Source organism: Gossypium arboreum, chromosome 5 (assembly GCF_025698485.1).
Source record: "Gossypium arboreum isolate Shixiya-1 chromosome 5, ASM2569848v2, whole genome shotgun sequence".
NCBI lineage: Eukaryota > Viridiplantae > Streptophyta > Magnoliopsida > Malvales > Malvaceae > Gossypium > Gossypium arboreum.
In genome coordinates, this window is record NC_069074.1 from 10950982 (window position 1) to 10967846 (window position 16865).

Genomic DNA, 16865 nt, shown 5'->3' on the forward strand with positions numbered 1-16865 from the left:
AGCACTTGCCATTATGAAATTGTGGTTAGGGCTGAAATTCCAACAAATCATGTCATTACCTTGGGTAAAAGTGTAATGAACCATTTTTTAATGGTGTCGAAAAAATTAATTTTAAGCTGAATCTAAAAAATTGATTTATTAAATAATTTATAAAAGAATAATTACGTGTAAAATATTGAATTGAGAGGTCGAATTAATGAGTGTGATTGAATTAAATCAGTTACTAAGAACAGTACAATGACTAAATCACAAGGTTAGTAAATAAAATACTTAATTTAAACTTAGGGCAAGTCCTTTGAACTCAATGAGAAAGAATGTAGGTATTACAAGGAGAGAATGTAGGTGTGCTTTGGATATGATCTAGCATTTTACATGGAATTTTCAACGAGAAAGAATTGCTTCCGTTACATACCCAGAATTCAATATCTTGCTTGAAAGTCAGGCACTCCTCTTCAAAATTAAGAGTGCCTTGTACTTGTACTCTTAGCGATCCTTCCCCTAACTAGTTATCCATCCAAAATTTAACTAATGTTTTATCTCATACATTTTTCAAGTAACCCGTTCATCTTTTTCAACGCACCCTAAGTTCGCGAGACACTTTGAACTTTTCTAATCGCGTATCTTCTTTTAACATATTTATTAAGAAGTGTTTTGACCCAACATTATTGACATTTTGTAATGAGAGACCAATCTAGTTTGATAATAAAGGTTGCATTCTTAAGCTTAAATGTCCTGATGCTTAATCCTTAAACTTCTTGGATTTTCTAAATATTTCCTACTTAATAAAGTGCATCCTTGATCTCTCCTTTGTACTTCTTCATAGGAACTTTCAAGTAATTCTATCAAAGACTATCCAAATAATTGTAGGGAGCATTCTGCATTGTATAAAATAATTAGGGATTATGAGAATTATCCTCTCCACTAGTGAGAGTAAGTTAATGTTCCGTCGGTTTAACTTATCTTTCATTCTATTCCCATAATAAATTATAGTTAATCGTTTTCACCCTATTTGTATGTATAAGAAATCCTAGGTATCTCCCTATTCATTTTGGATAATAGAATGATATCATCAAGAAAGAAAAAGAGTGAAATCTCACCACCACTTGTTGAAAATTTATTAGTCTCCACTCTCTTTGGGTGCATACGCTTTGAATTTGCAGACTAGTATCTTCTATGTATAAGATGAGAAGCATCAGCCCCCAGTTAAAAATTTATTTATATATTACCTTTAGTTTTTTAGAAAATCAAAGTTAATATAACCTTAAAATTGCAGCTGGATCCCAAAAAAATTATTATTTGTTATTGGCTTCCCCTCTTATTAATATAATAATTAAGAATTTTAACATTAAACGCAGATGTTATTATAATGACCCTAGAAATGCTACTATGATAAAATTAGAGGTTATGATTTGAAAGTGGGTTTTGATTGCAGTGCATGACATCGTTGTCCCTAGATATTAATCTGGTTAGATCTAGGAGGTTGACAAATGAGGTATAGCATTAGCAAACTATGTAATCATTTTCGTTATTAGCAAGTTAGATTCATTAAACCGCCGTTCTATTTTTCTTTCCAAAACAATATTTAACCTTTGCCTTTACTTGTTAGATTTAATGCTTTGACCGTTCATATAGATTTAACATCATTCAATATACGTGCTTTAGTGATAGATATCTTCACTTCTATTGCCATGACTTTCATCATTTTCAACCGCAAACAAAAATACCATACCTTTCTTCCTGTTTCTCTGATATTTTAATATCTTTCATTATTTTCTTTAATATCGTTCATAGATTTAACATCATTCAATATACGTACTTTAGTGATAGATATAATGACTTTATTTTTTTTATTATTATTATTTAAATGCCTCAATATATCATTTCATGCATAAATTTAAATTTTTTTTAATGTAATACTTATTTTCCTTTTTAACATAGTTAGAGGCAGATACAAGGAGGCTGGCAGTGGCCTTGGTCCCTCTAAAATGGAAAATTTATATTTAGGCCTTTCAAATTTATTTTAAAATTTTAAATTAGTAAAGGTAAAATTATACTTTGGCCCCCCTAAAATTATAAAAATTAGATTTAATCCTTTAAAAATTATAAAGATATAGACTGTAAAAAATTAAATTTCCATTCGGCCCCCCTAAAAATTTGTTCTGGCTTTGCCCCTGAACATAGTGTTCGTATTTGATAAAAATTATAAATTTTGATACCTAAAGGTAATAACATTAAATTTTTAGTGATTAATTAAAGTTTTAGAGTTGATTTGATGAAATTTAATAATTAATAATAATATTAATAATTAAGTTTCATCAAATCAATAATACATTTAAAATATATATATAACCATTAGACTGTATTTAATAAATTAAACAAATTTATAATTAATTTAAATCTAATAATATTAATGACTAACTTTCATCAAAATAAACTATAAAATTCAAATTAAACATTAAAAATTAAATTACCTTTAAATATTAACATATATTATCTCTACCAAATAAATATAACACATTAAAAATCACTAATAGTAAATTTAAAATTATTAAACTCAAGTATTAAGAACTAATAGTATTAAACTTTACAAATTCGATATAAATAAAAATCAATTTATGATAAAGTAGGAAGACCTTTTTCTTTTATCCTTTTCGGTACATGCACGGACGCAAAAGATTTTTCTTTTGCCCCCAATTTAATATCATTTATAATAGTTCTATAATAGTTTATTTCTTTTTTTATTAGCATTAAACAATTAAATCTTTAAAATAATGAATATTTCTACTAACAAAAGTTTAAAGCAAAAAACGCATATAATTTTCTATTAAAACTTAAATATAAACATATATCTATTAATTAGGACTCCATTTTTTTCAACTCATGCAAAATCAATTTATTATTTATATTTGAAATTAAATATTCACATTTAACTTGAATTAAATAAAGATTAATATTTGATGCTATGACTTTTTTTTTATGTTCCATTGATGAACCCAATGATAACACATTATTTAAAAGCTTTAAAATATATTCACTTATCCAAGGGTGAAGTTAAAAATTTCTTTTACGGGTAAAATTAAATTATATATTTTATGATAGTAAAAATATAATTTCATCATTTTAATAGACTATATCTTTAAAATTTTAAAGGATTAAATCAAAATTTTATCATTTTAGGGTCAAAGTGCTATTTTACTATTACTAATTTAAATTTTTTCATTATAAAGGGTCTAAATTGAAAAAATTCATTTCAAGAAATTAAAAAAGTTATTTCAAGAAATTAAAAAATTCATTTCAAGAGAGACCGAGGTCTCTACCAGTCTTTGCCCTTGCATTTATCATTATTTCAAATGATGTATCATTATCTAATTCATGGAAAATGAATAAAATTATACAGTATCAAAGCATCAAATATATATATCTAAAATTTATTATCTATAACTTTCATAAACAGAATTATAATAAAATTAATTTCGATCAGAAAATATATTACGCACTTTATAATAAAATTTAAATTTAAAACCTAAATTTAATATTATTGATTGTGATAACCATGAATCAGGAGTCGGGAGACATGCTTTAAAAATTTTTGTAATAAGGGGTGTTTTTGAACTGTGATGAAGAAACTATCATTATTGAGTCAGATTCAGTTACTGCTATTACATGGCAAACTGAATGTGCAGGAAAAGACCATGTCACTTGAGATGTATGCGGTCTGTTTCCAGAATCTTGTTGCATGTTCTTTTAATAAATAACACTTACCTCTGCCGAGCGGGAAAAAAAAAACATATTGGATACCTAAAAATAAATAATAAAATATTTAATTGTCGGTGTATTGAAACTCTTAAAAAAAAATGACAACCATGTAATTACAAAACAAGATTGAATGTGGGTGAGAGTGAGAGTCTACCTCAAACATGGCCAAAGAAAGCAACCTAAAGATTCAAACTGCACTTTTTTCTCTATTTTTCTTCTACAATCCACACTTCAAATTATTTTTACAATTAACATTTTAAATCATTTAATAAATATAAATATAAATATAATATTTTAAGTCGATATAACAGAATATCAAATTAATTAAAAATTTTATCTAGATGACATTTACAATTATATTTAATAAATTTAACGATTAGATGTTAAAATATTTATAATATAAAATATTATTATAAATGGATTCGTTCCTATAAATTATTATATAATAAAAATAAAATTTAAGACTTTAATTTTGTATAATAAAAGGATTATAAAAACATCTAAACCCTTAATCATGCCACTTAATCTATGACTGTATAAATAAAAATAACACGTCAAAGATTACATTAACCATCAAATCTAACACTATAATCAACACTTCCAACATTAATCATTCACAATCATATTAGCTTACAATGAGGGCTATTTCTGCATATGTAGTTTTAATACTTCTATTATCGTAATTAAAAGATTCTGTATTTATATGGCGCAGTAATGATAAGTTATGTGAATTTTTATTTTCTATAATTTGTTATTATTTTCATGCTAGCTGATACTTTTCTTATTTTATATCTGGTCAAAATTGAGGTCAATTCTTAAAAAAATGCCATCTTTTCTTTAAAATTATTGCATTAGATTGTTTTTTTTTAAGTTACGGGATTAGGCTGAAATAATAAAACTGGAAGCATTTTTAACGGATTTACAAGAAAGTCCTTATAGTTGAAAGTGTTTTTAACATATTAGCATAAAGACACTTTCAAGTAGAAGCGTTTCCATTTTTTTGACCTAATCCCATTATTTTTAAAAATAAAGTCTAATCCAATATTTCTTTTAAACTGCATTTTTAGAAAATTTGCTCCAAATATTGCTGGATATATTGAACCCTTTTCAAGGGAAAAATCTGAAAGGGTGCTTGAGGGCATCTCAAAATGGTCAGTGACCACCCAAATGGCCTGTTAAGTAATTCAACTTAAAAAACTGGGGCTTACGAAGCATACTTTTTCTGCATCCAATTCAACCAAGAAGACCAAAATCATGCAATTTCTCGGCTGTTTTACCTAAAAAAGCCCTTCAAAAAATATAATTACTGTAATGGGCCATTTATTAAGTTATTTATCGGATTAGGCCGTTTTCCACAAAAACGCGTCTATATCAGCGCGCTTTAGTGTCCACATCAACAAAATGCTTTTCTGGGGGAGCATTTTGTCCATGTTAGCAAAAAACGTGTCCTTGGGGGCGCGCTTTGCTGACGTGGGCAAAACGCTCCCCCAGGAAAGCGTTTTAGTCCGAGTATAAATTTTCAAAAAATGTTATTTTTTAAATATTATAAAAATAGACCAATTTTTTTGAAAATTTACAAGTATAAATCTTAAAAAATGCTCAAAGTGAAAATACCACTTTTTTTTAAAGTGTTACCAATTAATATGGAAACAAAACTTAATGTAACACCCCTCGCCCGCATCCGACGCCGGGACGGGGTTCGAGGTGCTACCTGACTTTTACTAACACTTCCATACTAAACAGGACCATGAAATCTCAAATAATTAAAAACTTTTCTTTTCACATGCAATTTGTCCCTTATGCGAGCTTACGAGGCCCAATACATGCATTCGGGGCGGTTCGGGACCCAATCGAGAACTCATAAAAACTTAGAAAAATCTCTTGCGTTAAGGCTTCACACGCCCATGTGCTCGGCCGTGTGGCGAAATAGTCTAATTATCAAGCCTTTTGTCACTCTCACACCACATGCATAGATACATACTTATCCAATAACATACAACGTGGCATAAATGAGCTCTTAAACATCTACAAACATGATATGCTCAAGTTATTTTCTTATGTAATAAATATTATAGAATTTGCCCATATCATTACCACATACTAGACATAACTATCATTACATCACAAACCATTCATGAAGCATTATTAACTATTTACCAATCACTTAATCTCGCATTAGTTACTAGCTCATCAATGAATCTCAATTCAATCTCTAGGCATACATGTTGTAAGCCACATCACAAGAAATAAAAACATAAATGCATAAGAATAATCATATGGGCCCATAACGTCATTAGCCGACATAGGCCAATTTACATGACTAATACTACCTTAATAACAAGCCAATGCCTTTGGCTAAATCATAATATTACATACTCACATTAAAACCCTATACATGCCATAGACTCGAATCACTTGAGTTTACTTACTCCGATAACGTTAACTCGATAGGGTGATAATATCTCGACGGCTTCCAACCCGAGCTAACCTGGAACTCTAGAAAACATGGGAAAGAAGGGGTAAGCTTTAGCTTAGTAAGTTCATATGAAAACAATAAGCAACTCATTAACTTGTTTTATCAATGTTTACAACATATTTTCAAGTTCACTACAAGCTGTCTTTCTGAGCAACGGTCACTAAATTATTTATATCTGGAGCTACGAAACTCCGAATTAAGTTCCGTTAATTTTCCTGAAACTATACTTATTTTCCTTTCTTCCATAAAATTTCCAGAATTTTGGTTAAGCCAAATAGTACAGTTTATTAGTTAAAGTATCCCTGTTTCAGGGTATGACCACTCTGACCCTGTGCACTACAAATAGAATTTCTCCTGTACAAAATTCCTACGACCATGCTGTTTATTTAACATAAAAATAGACTCAATAAGGAATCCATTCATGTAAGGTATAACTCTTAATAATTTTTGTACAATTTTGGTGAATTTCTAAAGTTAGAACAGGGATCTCGAATTCATTCAGACCCTGTTTCACAAGAATTCAAATATCAAACAATATGGAATTCTTTTTCTTCCTGTGTTTCTTTCATGTGAAAATAGACTCATTAAGCTTTAATTTCATATTTTATTCTGCCTCTAACTCATTTTCCACTATTTTTAGTGTATTTTCAAAGTTACCCTACTGCAGTAACTCAAATCTGTCAAGGCTAAATTACTCATTCATGATCTTACCACCTTATCGTTGTTGTATCTATTTTCAACCCGAGGTTAAGTACATACCTGTCCAAAATGTCCATTTCACAATACTTACCAATCGTCACCTACATCTTAAGTGTTCTTCCATTCCACTAGAAATTTTTTACCCGTTGAACACATCGGAATATAACTCGGATACTTGGATAATTTGCACATAAGTGCCATATTTGTAGCCAAGCTACCATGTAACCCGCCCATAAGTGAACTCGGACTCAACTCAACGAGCTCGGGCGTTCGCATCCATAAGTGAACTCGGACTCAACTCAACGAGTTCGGATGCCTAGTTACATCTCACGAACTCGGACTCAACTCAACGAGTTCGGACATTCCACATCCATAAGTGAACTCGGACTCAACTCAACGAGTTCGGATGCTCAACCATTCTAGTGACATGTCACTTGTATCCTAATCTATTCCTAAGGTTCAAACGGGATTTTTCTCGAACACATCTCCTTGCCATCTTCCGTAAAATACCGAAACCAATACTCGGTAGCACTTTATATTTAACAAATAATACACTTAATTTGCATTTTATTCGAAAATAACCACAAAGCATATATTTCATGATAAGAATCAGCATATCCTATATTTAACATCAATAATTTAAAAATAATAATTATGCTACGTTATTTACACATGAACTTACCTCGATACCACAAATGTGAAAAGGACATACTCGTCCATAAATCGATTTCTTTCCGTTCTAGGTCCAAGTCTCAATTTTCATCATCCATAACATCACATTTAGCCTACCAATCAGTCACAATATTCATATGGGTCTAAAATCATATTTTACAAATTTTATTTTGACCCTTAAACTTTTGCATATTTTCACTTTTGCCCCAATGCTCGTAAATTAATTTTATTCAATTTCTATAAGGTTTAAGACATGCTAAACATTTTTCTCTTCTATGGAAACTCCAAATTCTCACTAATTCACACACTTATGACCAATTTGTAACTTTCACAATTTAACCCCTTTTTGACATTTTTACCGAAATTCATTGAATAAAACTCATATTTAACACATCAAACATTCATTATCCAATATAAATCATCAAAACACAACCATATCATGAATGGGTAAATTTTTAAACTCTAATTTCTCTTCAATCAATTGGTAGAAATAGAAAATTTAAGCTTCGGGGATCTCAAAAATACGAAAATCATTAAAAACGGGACAAAAACCGTACCTATATAAGCCATAGAAGCTTGGCTGAATGGAGCTCATCCATGGCTGCCATTTTCAGTTCTTTCCCACGGTTGAAGAAGAAAGAATGGAAAAAAAATGATAGCTTTTATCATTTTTGTCTTATTAGATTATTTTAATTAATTTACAAAATTACTCTTTTTATTTCAACCAAATTTCAAAAATACCAAACAAATATCCATTCACTAACTTATTAAAGGAATAATTGTCACATAAGGACTTTCTATTTAAAATTCATAACAATTAGGCACCTCATATATAAAGAACTCAACTTTTGCACTTTTTACAATTTAGTCCTTTTGACTAAATTGAGTGCTCAAACGTCAAAATTTTCGAATGAAATTTTTACGAAATATTTTCATAAATTTATAGGCTATAAAAATATAATAAAAATAATTTTTTTTTCTCGTCGAGTTTGTGGTCCCGAAACCACTGTTCCGACTAGACCCAAAATCGGGCTATTATACTTAAAAAGCAAATCTTTATATAGACTCAAAGTCTTATTTCCCTTTCTTTTTTTTGAAGCAATGTGGGATATGAGATATGTGTATATATAGACTCATGAATAGGTTTGCAGCTTGTTCCTAAACAATGTGAGATTCCTTCCTCTTTTAACTAACAACATAAAATTAAAAGCTACATTTATTTTATATTTTTTACTTAGAATTTAATTTTTTTACAAAAGTTAACATTTGTTACATTATAAATAAAAATTTTAAACTCTATAAGTAAAAAATTATCAAATATAAAATGAGTATGGTAAAATATTAAAATAAATATTTAAAAATTATTAATAGTTGAGTGATCATTTTGTAAGTTTTATAAGTCTATAGCTAAAAATCAAAGTTAAGTGACTACTAATGTAATTTAATCTAGATATAAAAATATGAAAATAATTATTATATTTTATGTATATTATATATTTCTATAAAAAACTTATTTAACATAATTATATACTATATTTAAATAAATTATCTATCTAGTCAAAATACATCTTAAATAAAATTATCAGCATTCATTAAGTGATGAAAATTAAATTAAAATTAGAATTAAAAATTAATTAGTATAGTAAAATATTAAAAATAAGTAAATATTTAAAAAGATATATCAATTTTTTAAATTACATAAAACTACTATTTGAGTGCCAAATACTCACCATTTATTTATTAGTCAAACATTCATAATATAAAATAAAAATAAAGTTAAAAAATTAAAAGTATAACTTCTAAATTTAAATAATGGAAAATTATTTTAAAAATTAGAATTGCATTGATATTAACTTCAAACATTTAAAGTTGAATAGAAGATTATTATTGCATGTACAAGTTCCATATGTGCAATTTGTTCTCTTTTTTAATAGTTCTTTTGTATATGTTAACAATTCTAAAATGCAACAAGATTATATCTCAAAAGATAATTTTATATTATAAGAAAATGTTAACAAAATATAAAAATAGAAATTGTTTTGTAAAAAATAATAAAATATAGTGTAGCATTTAGTCTCATGTTGTTAGTTAAAAGAGAAAGGAATCCCACATTGTTTAGGAACGAGCTGCAAACTTACTCATGAGTCTATATATACACATATCTCATATCCCACATTGCTTAAGAAAATAAGGGAAATGAGACTTTGAGTCTATATAAAGATTTGCTTTGTAAGTTTTATTTCCATATTAATTGGTAAAACCTTGAAAAAAAATAGTGTTGTCACTTTAGGCTTTTTTAAGGTTTATTCTTATAAATTTTCAAAAGAATTGGTCTATTTTTATAATATTTAAAAAATGACTTTTTTTGAAAATTTAAACTCGGGCTAAAATGTGTTCTTGGGGGAGCGTTTTTACCATAAGCAAAGTGCGTCCATGAGGGCACGATTTTTTGTTGACATGGCAAAAACGCTTCTCCAGGGAAGCGCTTTGCTGACATATCCCCTGAAATCGCGCTGATGTGGACATATTTTCGTAAAAAACTGCCTAATCCGATAAATAAGTCAATAAACGACTCATTTCCATAATAATATTTTTTAAATGGTCTTTTTGGGTAAAACGGCCCAACTTCTCGGTCAAACCCAACAAAATAGGACCCATAGGAAAATAAATTTATAGTTGTTAATTGATAAAAAAATTCGAGATTCAATCAAACACTTTCTGTTATCTCATTTCTCATTCTGAAGGTTATGAGATTTTTATTTTATTTTATAAAATAAATGATGAATTTTGTTTAAATTTATTTTTATTTTATTTTATCACGTGCGAATTCATATTTAAAATTATTTTAATTTAAATTAAATTTAATCTATACTTTATAATACTTATATAATAAATTTAAAATAATGAATTTAAGCATACTTAAACACATAATGTCCTTCAATATAAAACTTTAACAATATATAAATAATTTAAGCATTGGATAAAAATAAAAAATAGTATAATATACTTTATAACCACTCAACTTTCAGTATATTTTGTTTTTATTACTAATCAAAATAAATAATATTTTCATCTGTTTTTAAATAATTTAATTTTGAAATTAATTCTATCTAATTTTAAAATCAATATTTACACTATCATAAATGGATGCAGTGACTATTTTTATAATCGGTAGGTTTTAATATTATAAATTTTCTTATCTTTTTATACACATACTTGCACAAAAGTACAATAATATCACATACTAGTTTTCGAGTAAGTCAAATTCTAGTACCAGCTTGTGATATATATATATAAGTTGAGAATTTAATATATATATATATATATATATATATATATATATTCTAATTTAACTAATTTTAGTTCTAATATTTTTAAAATTTAAAATTATAATCATAACCTAGTTAAATTTATTACATCAAATTTTGTTATTATTATCATAAGTTTTAAATTTAGTTCTTATTTTCAATTTGATTATTTTAGTCAATATATTTTTAAAATACTTGTCCTTACTAAAATAATAGTTGTTAAATCACTTAGCTAAGATAACATAAATTTTCTGTGAATATTATATAAAAACAGTGAGTTAACTTGGAACTACAGACACGAGATGATATATTTGTTGCATAATATTTTTAAAATAACAGAATTCAACTTAATAAATTTAACAACTACTTTTTGAGTCAAGATTGAAATTTAAAAATTTTAAAAATAAATAAAATAAAATGATCAAACTAAAGTAGAATGATTGAATCCACAACTTATGCATAATACAAAGACTAATAGTAAAATTTGACATTTGAATATATTATATATTAATTATGCTGTTTTTATTATTTTATTTAGTTTTATCATTATTTAAAAAATTATATCATATATTAGTTATTAAATACTATGGCATGAGTATACAACTAATAAAAGTATATATAAGGACATATAAAAGTAAGAGGAATAATTACAATATCAAAATAATTTAAACATTTATGAAGGATGAGGTTGATAGTTACATTAAAATTAAAATAAGGATTATGATAAAAATATTAAAACATTACTCAACATTTATGGGAGTGGAGATTCAAATTTAGACTTCTCAATCAAAGATATTCTTTTGTGCCTCCTTAATACTAAAAAGTTCAGTAATTAAAATTTACACGAACAGCTCCTTAAAAATGAATTATGTGAAAAAAATTAAACATACATATTTTATAAAAATTAAAATATATTCAGATATTTAAAATTTAGTCTTTATATTTTAATTTTAAGAATTTAATCTCTCCACTATTTTAAATCCAACTAACATTGTTAAAATTATTTTGTTAACTTTAAGTTATTTACAATGTCATTTTTAATTACGTGACTACTAAGTAAGTATATCTTTTTATTTCAAATTGTCATTCCAGTAAATTTAATAAAAATATTTAACACAATTAGACCAAAATTTTGAAATCTAAAAGAGGACTAAATTACTGAAAATATAAATATAAAGACTAAATTCTTAATTTATGAGAAGTATAGGAGGTTATGGTATATTTTAACCTTTAAAAATAATAGTTTTATTTTTCAATATGGTCGAATAGAAAACCAGCATTTAGCTTTAATATATTCCACCTAATATGTTTTTCCTTTTAAAATTTTAATTCATTTTATTCTTCCTGCTTAATTTTCCTTCTTCTTCTTCCCTGGTTTTTGTGTTGCTTCTCCTTCTACTTCTTTCTGGGTCCCCAAAATCCTGTGTCAACAGTTTAACACAGAGCTCAAAGACCCAAAAACAACTTCCGCCAGCACTTTTGCTCTTTTAAAAGAGTATATCGACGTCCATAAATTAACCTCTTCATTTCGTCAAATTTTTGCAGGAGTTGAACCACTATATTCATATAATATCATTGCTACCTAGGGGAATAAAGCATATCATAATTGATGACATTATCTAATTTCACAACTCTAAACTATTGCAACAAAAAAAAAAAAAAAGAAAGGAACAGAAGATTATCCGTTCCTTCTCTTCAAAATTTAAGAATCGGCAGAAACCCAATTTGATAGAGAAATAAGTGGATAAAAATCTCAGTTTTTATTTTTAAATTGTTTTTAATCAGATCAGAGTTCCTCTCTCTGCTCCAAGACTAAATCCAATTCCAATTCCATCAAAAGAGTAGAACAAACTTATTCAGTTTACATACCCCCCCCCCCAAAAAAAAAAAAACCACTAAATATATACATCTATATAATATAAAGCAGATTCAATCATTACAAACTAATTCAACAGAATAAACCTCAAATATCATAGCTGGAAAAAAAATTAAACAAAAAGAAACGAATGCAAAAATGATACGCATGTGATCAGAGGAAATGGAAGAGCAGACGTACCATCGAATAACACCGCTCCTAGGATCATCACCATATCTCTTTTTTTTTGTTTCCGAGATCATATAAGTTGCTGTTTTGTGTCGTCAATCAGCGCTTTCTTTCCTTTTTTTTTTTTTTTTGATTTGTTTGTTCATTGTGCGTTTCAGTTCGGGTGGGATGGAGTTTTGGAATTCACATTTTACATTTAAGAGAAATTATCCATCTATTATGTCCAGATTCTTGAAGCAGTTCTTTTGAAGAATAACATTCAAATATTTTAAAAAAGAAACGAAACAGGTGAAGTTATCCATCTATTATCATATTCCTTAAGCAGTTTCCTTTACATGTTGATTTTGGCTGCAGTGGTTACAGAGAATGATTTCAGCTTCCAAGTTTGTTAACGGTGGAAGTTTATTTGAAGAAGAAGAGAAGAAAAAAAACGGAGAAGAAGAAGGTGGAGAATATTAAAGCCATTTCGCATGTCCAGGCAGTGGCGGAACTCTGAAGTTTATATCTATTTTATAAAATAAAATTTCGGCCACACATATGTCATAAATCCAAAAATGTTTATGAAAATTGAAATCTTATTATAAAATTAAAAGTTTTAATTGTCATGGTCCAAACCAAGGAACAAAAATTGAATGTTATACATAAAATCGAAAACATACAAATAAGGGGTGAGTGAAAACATAATGATAGTTTGACAATTTAAAGATAATACCAAAGAAATGGTGACATTATGAAAATGAACTTATTTCATACTTCAAAATGAACATGTTGAATTTTGGACTCCTCTTTACTTATAATAGTATAGATAATAAGCGTAAAGCAGTTTAAACTAAACTTTGTGTCTGTCAATTTTAAATTTATGAAACAGAATTTGTCTACTTTTAACAAGACAAAAAAATGGAGAGGATTGTGTGAGCAAAACACAAGTTACTTTATAGGAAAAAAACAAATACAAGTTAGTGGATATATCCAAACAAAGGCATGGTGGAACCAATTGCAAACTTTCACGTCTTGAAACCCAAACTCGGATTGTTATAACAACCACAATATATGCAAGTATATAAAAATTTTGGTGAAACAGAGCTGAGGTGTTGTAATTTGAAAGCTCCGCGTATGAGATTGAGAATGGCACGTAACTAAAGCGGAGGTATTAAGGGGAGACAAAACGGACCATCTATTCTTGGGTATAGTCGGAGGCATTTCACCACGTCCTATCTCCACCACAATATAATTCATTTTATTTTACAACCATCACATCAATTATGTCTTACCATTTGTTTAATTAATTTTAAGCTCTTGAGTTTCCACATGTGAATTTCCTTTATATTTTACCCAAAGTTTTGATGAAAATATTAGGTGTAAAATTGAATTTGATTCCAAAATTTAAACATAAAAATATGAAATCTCAATTTTATTTAATTAAAATATATATAATCTTTTAAAAGTTAGGAAAAGAAATTCATAGGTAATTTTGAAAGTTATGTTTAAGTCCGACTTGATTTTAACTTACCTTAGTTCAATCCATAAACATTTCTAATTTCTTTTGTCGTATGTTATGAGTTGAAATTTACTTTAAAATTTTTGAATTTATATTTATAATTATACTCATTTATAATAATAAAACTAATAACATACTTTTTATATTTTAATATGTTCAAAAAATCTTTAAATAAAATAATTTAAACTACTACTTAAAAAGAAATTATTTTATATAAAAATAAATATATTTTTACTTAAACATTTATAAATACATTTTACCTTTTCATTGACATCATAATTTAGTATTAAATTGAAAGAGGGAATTGACATCAGAGGTGAGAAACCGAAAAGCCACTATTGCGTAAAACATTATCTGTATATATAGTTAAAATAAAAATCTAGAAATAAAATCTGTGTTCGACAGCTGTCCTGATATTTTCGTTTTTCAGTTTTAAAGGACAAGAGACCGCGCCATTTTACTTTATGTCCTTTTTCTCTCAACTAAAGTTAAGGTCCACACATGCCAAAGGTTTGTACAACCACGTGACAAGTTTTTTTTTTTAAATTGTTTTTTCTAAATGCTGCATTTTAATTTAAATAGATAGATTCATTGATTCGCAGGAGAATTTATTAGTTCATTTAAAATTTATATGTGATCCAACTGAAAAAATAAAAATATATTTTCGTGTATTTGATTTAATTTTAAATACGTATTTTTCAACAATTTAAATATATATTTAGAAGTGTCGGTGTGTATGGATAATTTATAAATCATTTTAGCATATGTCTTCTATCCATTAAAAAGAAAATTCGTTTTATTAACTTTTCAAATTTTTAAGCAACATATTTGATTGCATGCTGATTTACGCATTTAGTGGACTGAAATATTTTATATTAAAAGATATATTTATTAAAATGACTATAGTGAAGTGAAAAAGGTTTTAATTTGAATTTATTAGTGTTGTGTGCTATTCCTAAATAATATTTTTTAATTATTTTATTAAATATTATATAAAAATATGAAAAATAAAAATATTTTTATAATTTTATTTATCTTTTAAAGCGTGAGTATTTTAATAATCTCACAATTGGACTAATATCAAATTGACTTATGATATTAATTCAGTTAACAACTTTATATAGTATACATAAAGTTAAAAATCATTCACGAAAAATGTACTTAATTAAATCGTTAAGTTTTAAAATTACATTAATTAAGTTTTTAATGAAAATTTAAAGTCTTTAATTTCTTTTCATATAATATTTCAATAGTTTGTATATTTCACACTTTTAATAATTTTTTATTTTTTTCATTTTTATAATTTTTGTATTCTTTTATAGTTTAAAATGTAAAAAATTTATTATTTTATTTCATGATGTTATATTAACTAATTGAATTATGGCATAATAAAACTTTACGACACTATATGTATTATTACAATTTTTAAAATAAATAAAATGTCCATTTAATTCAAAAATTCTTAAAACTCCCAGCAAATGCTGCAATTAATTCTAGTATAGTATTACTAAATGGGTTAAATTATTGGTAGGTTTTTATAGATTTATTTATTTTTATTATAAAAGAAAGCTATTCACTCATTTTACATTTAATTTTGAAGAAAAATAAATAAGAATGAAATTGAAGGTTTTTTTAAATAACTCAAATTAATTAATTATTTACGAAAATGATCTATTTTAAATAATGAATTTTGGTGTCATCGTTGTCATTGACGATACCACCCTTCATAATAGCTCAATCATTATTTTTTTTTTCTTGCTCTAGACTGAAGTGTGTGATTGTATAAAACGTCTAGAAACTTAATGAAACAATTATCCTTTTTAGATTAGATCAAAACATTTTATATACTCACACATTAATTTGGTGTTGCTAGTGGCAACGACGGCATTGAGATTCACTGTTTAAAAGCGTATAATTTTTGTACATAATTTTACAAATAAATCATTTTCAGTAAATAATTAATTAATTTAAATTATTTTTAAAGAAAATTGAAATTTTCGTTAAACAAAATTACATATATATTTTTAAATGACCCATCATTTTAAACACACACAAAAAAAATATTGAATTACTCATATTTTTGTGAAAAAAAGATTTTCATATCTGTTCGTAATTATATATTTGCTTCAAAATTACGAGTACAATAACTAGATTGTTTAGTTTTATGGTAAAGAGATTATCTTGCTCCTAAATTTATAATGTAAGGATCGCTTCAATAATTTAATAGTTACACATTATGAAATTAGACTTAATTTGGAGTAATTTAATTATTAAAGTGAGTAAATAAAGATAAATGATGATAGCATTAATAACTTCCATCAAAGTTATCTCACTTGCCAATAAATAAAATAAAATATGTCAACTTATTATTGGAACATGTGAAATTTAATGTCTCAATAAAAATTTAGAAAG

General features: G+C 26.5%; 2 long non-coding RNA genes across 3 annotated transcripts; both read right to left on the reverse strand.

The window, feature by feature from the left end:
* Positions 1-5898: 5898 nt before the first annotated feature.
* On the reverse strand, positions 5899-8532 carry LOC128292828 (uncharacterized). The gene is made up of 3 exons (XR_008282770.1): positions 8161-8532; positions 7614-7716; positions 5899-6252 (listed from the first exon to the last, which is right to left on the reverse strand). It is a non-coding gene; the product is annotated as an uncharacterized LOC128292828 (long non-coding RNA).
* Positions 8533-12132: 3600 nt separating this feature from the next.
* Positions 12133-13796, reverse strand: LOC128292829 (uncharacterized). Of its 2 annotated transcripts, none has more exons than XR_008282771.1 (2): positions 12968-13796; positions 12133-12332 (listed from the first exon to the last, which is right to left on the reverse strand). It is a non-coding gene; the product is annotated as an uncharacterized LOC128292829 (long non-coding RNA). The 2 variants fall into 2 exon arrangements; XR_008282772.1 differs by having other exon boundaries at positions 12133-12493.
* Positions 13797-16865: the final 3069 nt, after the last annotated feature.